The following is a 14,180-nucleotide window of genomic DNA, read 5'->3' on the forward strand; positions in this document are numbered from 1 at the left end:
TATATACTTTTAATTAAATTTATTGCATTGACATTAGTTAATAAAGTTTTATAGATTTCAGGTATATAATTCTAAAATACAGCATCTGTATATTGTATTGTGTGTTTACCACCTCAAGTCGAGCCTCCTTCCATCACCATTTATTCCCTCTTTACCTTCTTCTGCCTCCCCCCAACACCCCCTTTCGCTCTGGCAATCACCATACTGTTATCTGTGTCCATTTTCTTTTTTTTCCTTTTTTTTTTACTTAACCACTTCACTCATTTCACCCATCCACCCACTCCCTCCCTCTGACACAGCAATCAGACAAGAAAAATAAATAAAAGGCATTCAAATTGGAAAGGAATAAATAAAACTCATTCTTTTCAGATGACATGATACTATATAAACAGAACATTAAAGATACCACCAAAAACTATTAGAACTGATAAATGAATTAAGTAAAGTGGCAGGATACAAAATAAATATCCATAAATCAATTGCATTTTTATACACAAATAATGAACTATCAGAAAAGGAAATTAAGAAAACAATCCCACTTAGAATTGCTTCAAAACAAACAAACAAACAAACCAACAAACAAAAAAACCCCTAGGAATAAATTTAATCAAGGATATAAAAGACCAAAGAAAATGAAGAAAATACAAATAAATGGAAACATATACCATGTTCACAGGTAGGAAGAATTAACATCATTAAAATGTCTATACTACCCAAAGCAATTTATAGATTCAACAATTTCTTTCAAGATTCTAATGGCATATTTTACAGAACTAAAAGTAATATTTGAAAAATTTATAAGTAATCAAAAAAGACTGTGAATAGCCCCAGCATGCTTGAGAAAGAAGAACAAAGTTGGAGGAATCACACTACCTGGTATCAAACTATACTATAAAACCATAATTTAAACAGCCCAATACTGCTATAAAAACAGACACATAGATCAATGGAACAGAATAGAGCCTGGAAATAAACCCAAGTCTTTATGGTAAATTAATATTTAACAAAGGAGGCAAAAACATACAATGGGGTAAAGATAATAAATGATCTTGGGTAGATATAAAGCCCTTCTTATTATATGAGAATCTTATAGCTGTAAACCATAACTGAAAAGGCTATCAGATAAACATTATTGATTGAATTTCTAGTCACGAATTAACTAATGTGATTGAAAGTATTATTACGGAATAGATGGTTTAATTGAGCTGATTAAATTAACCCACTGGTGGGTTTTGCATTTGATGTTGTAACTTCACATTGTATAACATGTAAGTAAAGCCCATTTGAGATATAGAAAAAAAATCCAGACAATCCAATTAGCTAAAAGAATTAGCTTTAGAGGCACTGTTTGTCCCTGTTCTGACTTAACCTCATGGTCAAGCAAATAGAAACTTTATGCTATCTAGCTATATAATACTAGAAAGATATTTATTTATTGAATTGATTATAACACAAGGATATAGCATTAACTATCAACCCCAAATTGTAATGTCTAAATGTTCAGTTTATTTATTATTAGAACAGACACAACAAGCACTGGAGGTTCTTCTTGGGCCATAATTAGGCTCTTATTTTCAGTTTTCTTGTTCAGTGGAGGAAGCTGTGGCATCTAGATCTCCACTGTTCAATAGAGAACCACTAGGCTTACGTACTCTTGAGCAATTAAATTATAGTTACTTTGAACTGAGATATGCTATAAGTTTAAAATTTACACTGGGTTTCAAAAACTTAACTCAAATACAGTAATTGAAAGCATTTTCTTAAAATTTTTTACATTGATTATATATTAAATCATAATTTTATTTATATTTGGGTAAATAAGATATATCATTAAAAGTCAGTTCATCAGTTTCTTTACATATCTTAAGTGTCTACTAGAACATTTATAATTTTACTAGGGGCCCAGTGCACAAATTCGTGCATGTTGAAAGGAACTGTGGGCACAGGGGCAGGTCTCAGCCCATCCTCCATGCCCTGCCCAGCCCCTCCCACCGCGGCTCCTAGTCCCCTGTCTGCCAGCAGCTCCCGCTCTTGCTGCCACCGCTCCCATGTGCTGACGGCGCCGACCCCGCTTGCATTTGCTGACAATGCGGAGTGAATGGGGCCGATGCCATCAGCGGGTACGAGCAACGGCTGCTGCCCCAATCGCCCCTCAGGAGCAGAGGAGGTGGAGAAGCCCTCAGGGGCAATTGGAGCCAGCAGCCACTGCTCACGCCTGCTGATGGTGCCAAGTGGTAGGAACCAGTGCCAGGCGCCAGCAATAGGTGTAAGCAGCGGCTCCAGCACAGCATGGGTGTGAGCGGGCCATTGCCGGCAATGGGTGTGAGAGGTGGCTGCTGGCCCTGATAACCCCTCAGGAGCAGGGGGAGGTGAAGAAGTCCTGAGGAGCGATCAGGACTGGCAGCTGCCACTCGTACCTGCTGACAGCACTGAGCGATTGGGGCCAGCGCTGGGTGCCAACAGCGGGTGCAAGCAGTTGCTGACAACAGGTGCGAGGGGGGCCACCGCTGGCAGCAGGTGCAAGCACCAGGCAGGACTGGGGAGCACTAAAGAATTTTCATTAACCACCAGAGGCTCACCCCAATGACAGCAACCGGTGGCCTGCCTTGGTCTGGTGCACCCGCTCACCTGCTCCACCATCCTGCTGCGGCCGATGCCCACCATGTTCTGCATGCCCCCTTTTGGTCAGCGCACGTCATAGTGACTGGTTGTTTGGTTGTTCCACCGTTCAGTCTGTTTGCATGTTAGGGTTTTATATCCTATCTAATAAAGAGGGAATATGCTAATTGACTGCATGCCATTGCAAAGACGTCAGCACCCACAGCCAATAAGGAGAGAATATGCTAATTGACTGCCACACCCTCAAAGATGGTGTTGCCCACAACCAATAAGGAGGGAATATGCTAATTGACTGCCATGCCCTCAAAGATGGCAGCACCCACAGCCACAAGATGGTGGCGCCCAGTCCCCTTAGCCACACTGGGGCGCCTGCCTCCGGAGTCCCCCAGTCACCTCACCGCCCCCCAGCCATCAAGGGCCAGCCTGAGGCACAGGCAAGCCTTGGATGGCAGCTGCCCAGCCTCCCAGGGCCACCTGAAGCTCAGGTAACCAGGGCCGGCCGAGGCTTGCACTGCCGGCAGTGGCAGTAGCAGAGGTGTGATGGGGGTGTCGCCTTCCCCTGTTCGCCAGGTCGCCTCCCTCCCCCAAGGGGTCCCAGATTGGAGAGGGGGCAGGCCGGTCTGAGGAACCCCCTCTCCGTGCATGAATTTCATGCACCAGGCCTCTAGTATATAAATATGAGGCTCATATTATATTTCTACTAGAGGCCTGGTGCACTCAGGGGGTCCCTCAGCCCAGCCTGCACCCTTTCACAATCTGGGACCCCTTGGGTAGGGCCCCTAAGAGGCCTGAGATCAGGGCCTATTGGGGCTTTCCTTCCCCGGGCTGCAGGCAGCTGGCCCCACTCCTGCCGCTGCCACTGCTTGCCATCTGTGCAGCGCTGCCCCACCTCCCTTGCCATGGTGGCCTCCCTCTGCAGGCGGCAGGCTGGAGTGCAATGGCTTGCCTATCCTGGGCCTTCTTCTTTCTTTGCTGGGGGGCAGGGCTAGCCTTGCGAGGGGCTGTCTGCCTACCTGATTACCCCTAACCACTCTGCCTGCCTGCCTGATTGCCCCTAACTGCTTGCTTGGGGGCGGGGCCAGCCCAACCAGGGGCCGTCTGCCTACCTGATCACTTCTAACTGCTGGCCTGCCTACCTGATCACCCCTAATAGCTGGTCTGCCTATCTGATCACCCCTATCCGCTGGTCTGCCTACCTGATCACCCCTAACCCTTCTACCTGCCTGCCTGATTGCCCCTTACTTGCTTGCTTGGGGGCGGGGCCAGCACTAACTTCTGGTTGGTCAGCCTCCGGTTGTTACTGGTTGTTATGACCCATGGTTTTTATATGTTAAGATTGGCTAGCATTAGTCTAGATTGTACTGTTTCAAAAAGCCATTCAATCATGCTACATATGTGCCTGTAAGACTTGTTTTATGACAAGTGCTCAGTATTCTTAAAAGTCTTCCTCCCGCACCTCTACTGTCCAACAAAGCAGAGTCATGGTGGTCCATAGTGCCCCTGGTCCCCGCCCCTCACCAAAATGGCTAGTAGCTCAGAAAGCTTGCTGGTCTCTCATTACCTTCCTCTTTTTCAAGATTCACTTAGAGAATTAAGGGTTCAATTATTATTGGTACAAAGTTTCTCTATGGAGATAAAGTTTAGTGGTACTGGAAGCCCAAATATTCCTGTGATCATATATTCCTAACTAGTATGAGGATTTTAATCTTCACTTTTAATTACAGGACTTTCTCTTCATAAACAAGCTGGCATTTGATCCCCTTTTTATTTTGAGACAACTACAAACAGAACTTTTTTTTTTCTACATGAGGATAAATTAGATGTGATTTTTAAGATATCAGTACTGCCTATGTTTTCAGCACTAAGTAAAGCTGAAATCCCTCTTTGATAAGCATCTGTAGCTTCTGAATAATTTTTTCTTAGGCGGAAGATCTCACCAGGAGCAAGGACAGCAGCAGCCATGCTGCTGTGCACATGGGCTATTCTGTATGCTGGCATCCTGTACAGATTATGCTGTTTGCAACTGTGACTACAGGGCAACTGAGCAGAGAGGGAACACACTGCAGCCAGAACCATAACCAGGCTTGTTTCACTAATCTTCTTGGGAACCAGTCAAAATTAGTCTATAAAGAGGAAATGAGAGGGTGGGGGTAAGGGGGAGAGATCAACCAAAGGACTAGTATGCATGCATATAAGCCTAACCAATGGACACAGACACCAGGGGGTGAGGGCATGAGTGGGGAGGGGTTTGGGATGGGAATGGGGGTATGAGGACAAATATGTGAAATTAATAAAGAAATCAATAAATAAATTAATAATAAAAAAAGGAATGAGTGGCAAGGCAATGCCATATAGAAAGAACTTGAACCCAATCAAAAGAGCTTCTGCATGGCACAGGGTACAATGAAGAGCTATTGAAACACAAAAATTGAACTGGAACATGTGGTGTTCTCCAGGGCAGAATGCAAAGGTGGCTTCCTGGGTTCTTGTCCAGGTGGATTCGAAGAATGAAGCCAAGGGCAAGAGGTGGTATAGGAAAAGGTGGAAATTCATTGAGAAATAAGCACAGACTCCCATGTGGGGAGGGGGGAGAGAGTCCCACTAAATCCCTTCTTCTATGGATGTATGACCTCTGACAGCTCCCTTATTCTGTGAATGTATACCGTCTCCAGCTCTATTATTCTTTGAATGTATACTTTGGGAAGCTCCCAGCTTTGCAGCCCTGTGGTCTTCCCCATGAACACCCTAATTCCTAAAACTTCTTAAACCTGCCTATTTTACTCCTAAATACTCCTTTCACTATGATTTGTGTATGGGCACAGAAATGTTAACAGGTCAAAATTTCCCTAATTCAGGGCAAATGTCAGAAAAATACATGGGGGAACAAGGCACTTTTAATGGGACTGGTGTCTGTTGAATGGCATAACTTGAGGTACACACACATACCCAAGATCAAAGCAAGGCTAGAGTCTGAACCAGGCAAGGTGGAGGGCAGGCACATGCAATGAAAATGAGGCAGAATGATTACCTGTCAGGAAATAAGTGGGCCACTAAACAGGATTATACAAGTAAAGAGGACGATAAAAGGTGACCCACCATCCAGAACAGAAAAGTAAATAATCAATAAACCAAACAAATACAAAGAATTTATATAAAAGCTGCCGTGACAATTAAGGATGGGGTATTTCATTTAAAATTCCAAAGAAATTTTCAAGTAACTAAAACTGAAGGGGAAGACAAAGCAAATTACCAAAGAGATGTGAGGCACATGAAGGGAGAATCTTAACAATGTAAATTGTTTAAGAGGCAGAGTGAAGTGGCAGCACAGGAAGGGAGGGGAGGGCACTGAGGAAACTGGAAACATGGCTGAAGTGACAAGTGGGGACTAAGAAGGTGATCCTGAGGCTCAGAGCCATCACCTGCAATGGTTTCTCAGTGCCCCACAACTTGGCACTGATGGGGTTTTCTATTTCCCTGGATAAAAGCATTTGGGATCCAGGGGTGGGATGGGGTGGGGTGCTATCTTTCTTGGCTTGTACTTTTTCTTCTTTAAATGAAAATACACCAGGCGCTCATGCACTTGCTGACACCACTCCCTGTGGTGCTTCAGCTCAGGAGGAGGACCTAAGATTCTGTGGTCCATGGTCTTGTCCTACTGCTCAGGGGTCAGTGATGGGCATGGAGAAAATCAGTAAGTGCCAGACAGAGCAGGTGTGTCTGACATAAAACCTAATGGACAGCAGAACCACAGTTGAAAGATGATCATTCTATCATAAACCCTTAGGCTGGGATGAACAAAAAAAGGAATAAAATTGTTTGTTTGTTTGTTTGTTTGTTTGTTTGTTTTCAAATTTGGCACCTTCTTAAGGGAGCAATATGTCAAAGGAAAACAGAAATTGAGCCATCAAAATGGCATTTGATGCTATAACCAAATGTATCATCACATAATAAAGCTGGAGGAGACTTGAATGTTCATCTCTTCAGAGTGAAGGAGTAGCTCAGATGGCTTAAGCAAAGAGGCTAAGGACCCACAATAAAGTTTGTGTGTTTCATCATATTCACTTGGAGGCCTTCTTAAAACACAGATTTCTGGGCCCACCCTCAGAATTTCTGATTTAGTAGTTCTAGGATGGGGCCCAAAAAGTACATTTCTAACAAATTTCAGAGGATGTTAATGGTATTGATCTAGGGACCTGACTTTAAGAATTACAAATCCAGGCAGTAAGATAGTAAAGGCTATGATTTAAATTTATATATTTATGTATTCTAGGTAAAGTTTTTCATTGCTCCAAACTTGAGAAACAAAGATTACTTGAGGTCAGAAAAAGTTTGTTTCATCCAGGGGCATTCTGGGTGAGTTTCTTTGACAAAGCTCAATACTCCGCCATGTCCAAAGGAACATTAAGAAAACGAATGCCTGTCAGGATCACTCAGAGTGCTTGCTGCCTCTCCTCTTGGTGATATAACATAACACTCATCGCATTCCATTCCCGCAATTTCAGGGCTGCCATTAAAATAATGTGGATTACACTTTTGCAAGCCCCTATCTAGATGTTACTTTCGAATGTGTCACTAACAGGAAATGGAAACTGCTATGAGAAATGATGGGGAATGCTGCCAGTCTGCGGAAAATAGATACCTGCCTTAGCCAGACACAAAGAAAGATAACCCTGGATGTAGATTAAGTCTGCAATACACACAAATTCTTGGTTCTGTCGGGTTCATTAGAGACAGTAAATCCACAGAGAAGTGAAGCAGAACTGATTATGAACATTTATCTTCTATTGAAGCCATGGTGCCTGCGGATATTTACCCTCTGCACTATGTTAAGGCTTTAGGCAGAGCAGTATGAAAATCATTCTCCTGAATGTTATTTAAAATATATGGTCAAAGTTTCCCAACAAGAGATCTAGGACAGGTGGTTTTATTATTATCACCATCATTAAAAATGTATGTGCCTATTTTCATGTGGCAAGATGACAGGTGATATAGAAAACAAGGTAGGCCCATATCCATGCCCTTGAGGATCTCTATTATAAGGACAAAGACAAGCACTGATTTACAGACAATAACTGAATAAAGCCACTTAAAAAAAGATTTACTTTTGCAAAGAGTATAAGTGAAAAATAGCTATTTTGTGAAGCAATGAGTTGGAGGGATCAATTTCTCCACTGGGCAGTTAGCTGATATTTGATTAGTTTATAATAACACAGGTACTGTCTTCCCTTCCTCTTCTTTTTTCAGTTAGCCTGCTGAGGTTTGGGAGAGTGAAGAAAGGGAAGGAAATGAAATGTTCAGCAAAGTTATATATACATAAATTATTTTCAGTTTACTCTTGGAAATATTATTCGAGATTTGATCTGAAAACTAGTTTGACCAGGAAATTATTTGGCATCTTTTGAGATTTTACCTGAAAGAAAGCCTGATCAAGAAAGAACACCTTGAATTAGAACCACATGGGTTTGAGTTTGAGAAGACATATGATTATCAATATCTGCTGACAACTCCTAATCTAACTCAGTTGCCTCCAAAGTAAATCCAGCCACCTGCTGGCAACCTCACAGATCCCTACACCATGCTTTTATTCTGGCAGAGAGTCTCATCTTGGTAAAACTGATTTAGAAGTAGACCTTAACTGCTCTAGGCCTGGTCCAGACAGTAGAGGACCTGTTAGGAATCGGCCATTTAGACGTGGGCATTGGCCTGCCAACTGTCAACTTTCTAATGCTGAGACATAGTTTACTTATTTGCCTTGTTTGCAATCCAGAAAACTCAATGGATTCAGCTCTAGAAAATGGTCAGTCTGCTCACCCTTCTTAGAAGTTGGACCTTACACTAAAATGGCATTCCATGTTATAACTTCTGGTTAACCTTATGTCCTTTCCTGCCAAGAATTCTTACAGCTATAGCCTAGTTCTACCTTCATTAATGATTTCAACATTACTTAGAACAAGAGAAGATAGCCCCCTCCTCTCTTTCCAACTTTATCGGAGCTTGTGACTTTCCAGACAAAAACACCATCACAGACACTACCACTGCCACTTCTGGTTCTTTCTTCTCTGGCTCCTCCTCTTTAGCCTCTGTACCTATCATTTAGTCTCATATAGATATTTCACAAGTTGATTCGATAGCTATAACTTGCAGTGGTACCTTAGAGGTAGACCAAGCTCACATCAGTGTGTGTAGATCAAACTGCATAAGTTTAATAGTGTTATCCCAGGTCATGATGCTTCTTTTCCTGATGTATTAGTCAGAGTTATCCAGAGAATAGAAGCAATAGAAGCAAATATGGATATATATATATATATATATATATATATATATATATACTGAGTGGCCAGATTATTATGATCTCTGAACACATACACATAATAATCTGACCACTCAATATATATATATATATATATATATATATATATATATATATGTATATATATATATATATATATATATATATATATATATTAGAGGATTAGAGGCCTGGTGCATGAATTCATGCATGGGTGGGGTCCAGCCAGGGGAAGGGGACATGGGCGGTTGCCCGGCCTGCTTGCTGGTCGAACTCCTGGTCAAGGGGAAAATTTGCATATTAGCCTTTTTATTATATAGGATATACACTGAGTGGCCAGATTATTATGCATTCAGAGATCATAATAATCTGGCCACTCAGTGTAGTTCTCTTGAGTACCTCATTTATTTGATATCAAAGATACTATAAATCGTGCACCTGATCAGTTTTCCCCTTTGCACTGGCTGATAAAAAGCTAAGGGCAAATAGGTGGTTGATCTCCAGCAAAAGTTTAGAATACTTTTGGTACCTATTTAAGATACAAATACACTGAGTGGCCAGATTATTATGCATTCAGAGATCATAATAATCTGGCCACTCAGTATATATATATATAATAAAAGTGTAATATGCTAGTAAGACAGGACATCCTTCCTGATGTCCTTCCGGATGACCTTCTGGACAAAGCCAGGGCTGTGAGGGAAGCCCAGTTCCTTGGTGCCAGAGGGAAGCCGGTGCCAGCAGCCAGGGGAAGGAAAGCCTACTCTTGCATGAATTTCATGCATTGGGCCTCTAGTATATATATATAATCATGACAAATGAGCTCATATGATTTATGGAGGCTAAGAAGTCCCATGATCTGCAGTCTTCTAGATTGAGACCAAGGAAAGCCAGTGGTATAATTTCATTTCAAAGGCCTTAGAACCAGAGATGCTGATGGTGTGAATTGCAGTCCAAGGGCAGACTATCGATGTCTCAGCTCAAGCAGCCAGGCAGAAAGCAAATAGAAGCAAACTCTTCTTTCCTCCACCTATTTGTTTCAGTCAGGCCCTTAACAGATGCCCCCAAATTAGGGAGGATAATCCACTTTACACAGTCCACTAATTCAAATGCTAAACTGGTGTATATACACCCAAATATATACACCCAGAAATAATGTTTAATCTGGGTATTCACTGGCCCGGTCAAGTTCACATATAAAATTAACCATTATACTTAATTAGTTCCTTTCTTAATCTTGGTATGCAAAATTGTAGACTCTACCCAAAAATGTATGCTAACTTCTTTTTGGAAGTAGTTTATTGAACTGCAGTTTTCTGTGGGCTAGAACTGTTTTGAATAAATTTGGAGATAGAAATATAAACTTTAGAAGTAAAAGAGATTTTGGAGTTATCAATTTTTAAGGCTTCATTTTACCAAACCAGAGAGAAGTCCCATGGCCAAAGTCTAAGAAACTAATCAGTGAAGAAGTGACAATAAACTAGCAGACTCTCTAGCTGATTTTGCTTTCCATGTTAGGGGTCAGATCAGTCATGATGAATCTATATAAAGGCATAAATTGAGCAACTTCTATTTCTAAGACAAGACAATCAGACACCCAAGAAAGTTCAATATTCCCTATAATTAAAATTTGTAATGGTTTGTCCTCTAAATCAGCAGATATAACTGACATAAGAGATAATCAGCTAAAACTACTACAGTTAAAATTTCTCAAGTTTTATTTTTAAGAATATTCAAAGTATTTTTTAATGATGCCAAGTGTTTCTCAGACCAATGAAGGCATTTTTTACAGCAGTAGAAAATTCTGTTTGTTCCATCACTGCCTTTATTCTTGAAGCATTAGTGTTATTAAATACAACATCTGCACAGAACAAGTTGTTTGCTTTTCAGGTAACTTTGATAGAAAGAGATATTTGATGAATTAGTAAAATGTTTGACCTTGAGAAATGGATCAAAATATCTGGTTCTTTGCGTCTTTACTTTGATGCCTCAGTAACTTTTTAAAGCTGGATTTTACAATCCCCTTAGCAAATTGGTTTTGTGATGTTGTTTTTCTTTGTATATAATATATCACTTGGTTGCTGACAAAACTGTTGGCAAAGGAAGAAAATGAAAGTCTGAGTAACCATTATCCTCTGTAATCACGATAGATGCCCGGAGGGTATTTGAGGGTCCTTTAATTGAAAGCAAGTTATGTAAATCCATTTATGTGTGATAAAAATTTATAAGAATAAAGAACCAGACACAACAGCACAGTTAAAGTTACCTTCTGAGACTTTAAAAGATGTTCTCTGGCCTGTATCTTCTCCTTCTTTGTCCAAGAAATTTATTTTCCAGACAATTACCTCTATGGGGAACACCCAGGGTTGGAGGGAACAATTTTACAGAATCTTCCTGTTATTGAGTCAGCACTGTTAGCTATTAAATAACAGGTGGCAGGCTGTGATTTATATGGGGAAGGCTCACTGTGCAGTCATCCCATGGAGGCCCTGGCCCTCAGGAAAGAAGGGCGAAGCTGGTACATCAATTACCATAAAACTAATGCATCTTGCTTCTTTAATTAGTCTACATGTGCTTACCTATTAAGCTATAAAAAATACAACCCATGAGCCAAGATACAAATCACAAATGTACAATCACTCTACATACACATAAGATCTTCAGTCCTTTCATCACCTTTGCTTGCTCATCACACATCTGGAATAGAAAGAGATAATCTATGCTGCACTTTCCCACAAGAGTTGCTTGCCATTCATAAGTGATGTTTGTGGCAATGAGCCACAAGGAATTTGGGTCAAATGCTTTAATTGAATGGACAAGTCCCAAAAGTTTATTTAAAGAACAAGTATGGCTGTTTGAGATTTATTTTTGGTTTTATTTGGTATTAATTTTTATTTGGCATTTGGAATTCTTTTGGGATGTGTTCACTGTTTTCTGTAATTGTTTCAGCTCATCAGTGCTTTGGGTATTATAAGCATAGGCTCAGTAGCTAATTATCTTGCCAGTCAGATACTACCTTAATCAGGGAGCTTTGGGAATTATGTGTGAGTACTTGTTTTGGATTTGGAGGATGGCATAGGAGTTTATGGCGTGAAGGTCAAGAACACAGTTCATACAACAATTCTGCACAAGGAACACTGTTCCCCACGAGTGACCAGAATGCTGCTGTTGAGAAATGATACCCGAGGAACAACCCCTCCAAGAAAAGGAAAAACAATTTACTTCTGGCCCTCATATTACTAGCAGCCCCATTTTACTGCTATGGTCTGAGGATACATTCAATCCTATACTAGAAACCCACTGTCTTAGGGCAAAGTAAAATAAAACAAAACCAATTAGTTAGTGGATTCCTAAGAGATTTAATTGGCCACCGGATATACTCCAAACCATATGAGTCAAAGAATACCCCAGCCCAAATTTAAAGAGCATTTTCTATACCTTAAAGCAAATTCAAATATATGACTTTCTGAGATTCCTTTCTTCAATTTCATGTTGTGTCTCCCAATATGACTTGACAACAATGAGGCATTATGAGGGAACATTACCAGTAAAGCTTGCAGACTTCATTCTTTGTCCAAAGAAGCTGTCACTTCCTTTGTGTGGCTAGGTGTTGCAATTGGATGACCACCAGCATTCATTAATAAAAAAGTAACAGGATGCTATTAGATATTTTACAGATTCTTTGTTGTTCAGCTGTGTTATAAAGTCATTAGATATTCCCTATGAAGGAATGAACAAAGGGTAGCAGTTTTGAAGTCTGCTGTTCAAGTTAACTTTTTCCAGTAATATGCAATAACTACAAACATTAATATTGAAGTCAACATTCACTAATTGCCCCACCTCGAGGTCCAGCAGGTATAATATCCGTCCCTTGTCCATACCCCTGCACTGTCTTTGGACTCTAGGTACAGTCTGCTGGCCGCAGTCTGGCCATTTTTCTTTTTACCTTTAGTCCAGGAGACCCATTTCAGATGAGATTAACCAAAAAACCAAAGGTACAGATTTCAAAGTTTAAGAAGCCAAATATCAGGTCTTTCTTTCTTTTTTCTTTTTTTTTAAATATCTTTTATTGATTTTTTTACAGAGAGGAAGGGAGAGAGATAGAGAGTTAGTTAGAAACATCGATGAGAGAGACATCAATCAGCTGCCTCCTGCACATCTCCTACTGAGGATGCCCGAGACCAAGATGCACTTGACCAGAATCGAACCTGGGACCCTTCAGTCCACAGGCCGACACTCTATTCACTGAGCCAAACCAGTTAGGGCTATCAGGTCTTTCTTGATCCAGTGTTTAGGCACAGAGAACCCTTTCCATTTTCTCAATATTTCTAAGGAAGCCAATACCTAACACAATCATGGGTGGCTTCATGTTTAAAGCTCCGGTTCTCTCAGTGTCACAAATAGTATTCATGGTGATGTGTTCTATTCTCAATAGCAGAGCTGCTGCAACACCAAATCCTAGAGAACTTTCTTGTCTTTTTGAATTTTAGATTGGAATGGTCCATCCAGTGTCAGTTTACTTTATCCTGAGATTCAACTCATCCTAAACTGTTGGTATCTCAATTTCCCTTTTTGAAATTTCCAAGTTCCAGAAAGTATTACATTAATCTTTATATATTTTGGTTTTGTAAAAGTCAAAGATTTGCAATTCTGGGGAAAAATGCATTTCAAAATATTTTTATTACAACATAGTCAGCAATTAGCCAAATTCACTCTAAAATACATCTGTTCATAAGCGTGCAGCACCCTGTTTGGTGCTACTAGTGATGCTGAATGCAGTCTCATCTAGCTACTTCTATAGTACTCCTACCAAATCTGTGACCCTTCATAGAAAAGGCATGTGGCTATTAGAACCTTAAATTAAGTTGTTTTTCCCCTCTAAAATGCTTCTAACTTGCAGATGAGAGATGAAGCATAAATGATGTATATATTTGAAGTCTAACATAAATTCTGAACCTTTTGATGTTAAAGGTGAACTGCATTATTTGTTAAAATTTTTCCACTGTTTCCCAGTGATAGTTCATTTTGGATAATGTGTATATCAGGATGCTGTCCTGGAGCTGCCCCACACATTCTGGCCCTGCTTTTACTATTGATGACATTTCAATTTTCTCTAATTTCAAATTTCTAGATTTTCCCAAAAAAAAGTAGATTTGGGCAGCTCTAAATGCAGTAGTGAATTTTGTAGACTACCCGTAAATGTAGGATGGACTTGTTCATGCTCTATCAGCCCCCACATCTTAGAGTGATAGAAAAGAAATTTGTGTTTTTT

The sequence above is a fragment of the Plecotus auritus genome (assembly GCF_963455305.1).
Source record: "Plecotus auritus genome assembly, chromosome: 5".
Taxonomy (NCBI): Eukaryota; Metazoa; Chordata; class Mammalia; order Chiroptera; family Vespertilionidae; genus Plecotus; species Plecotus auritus.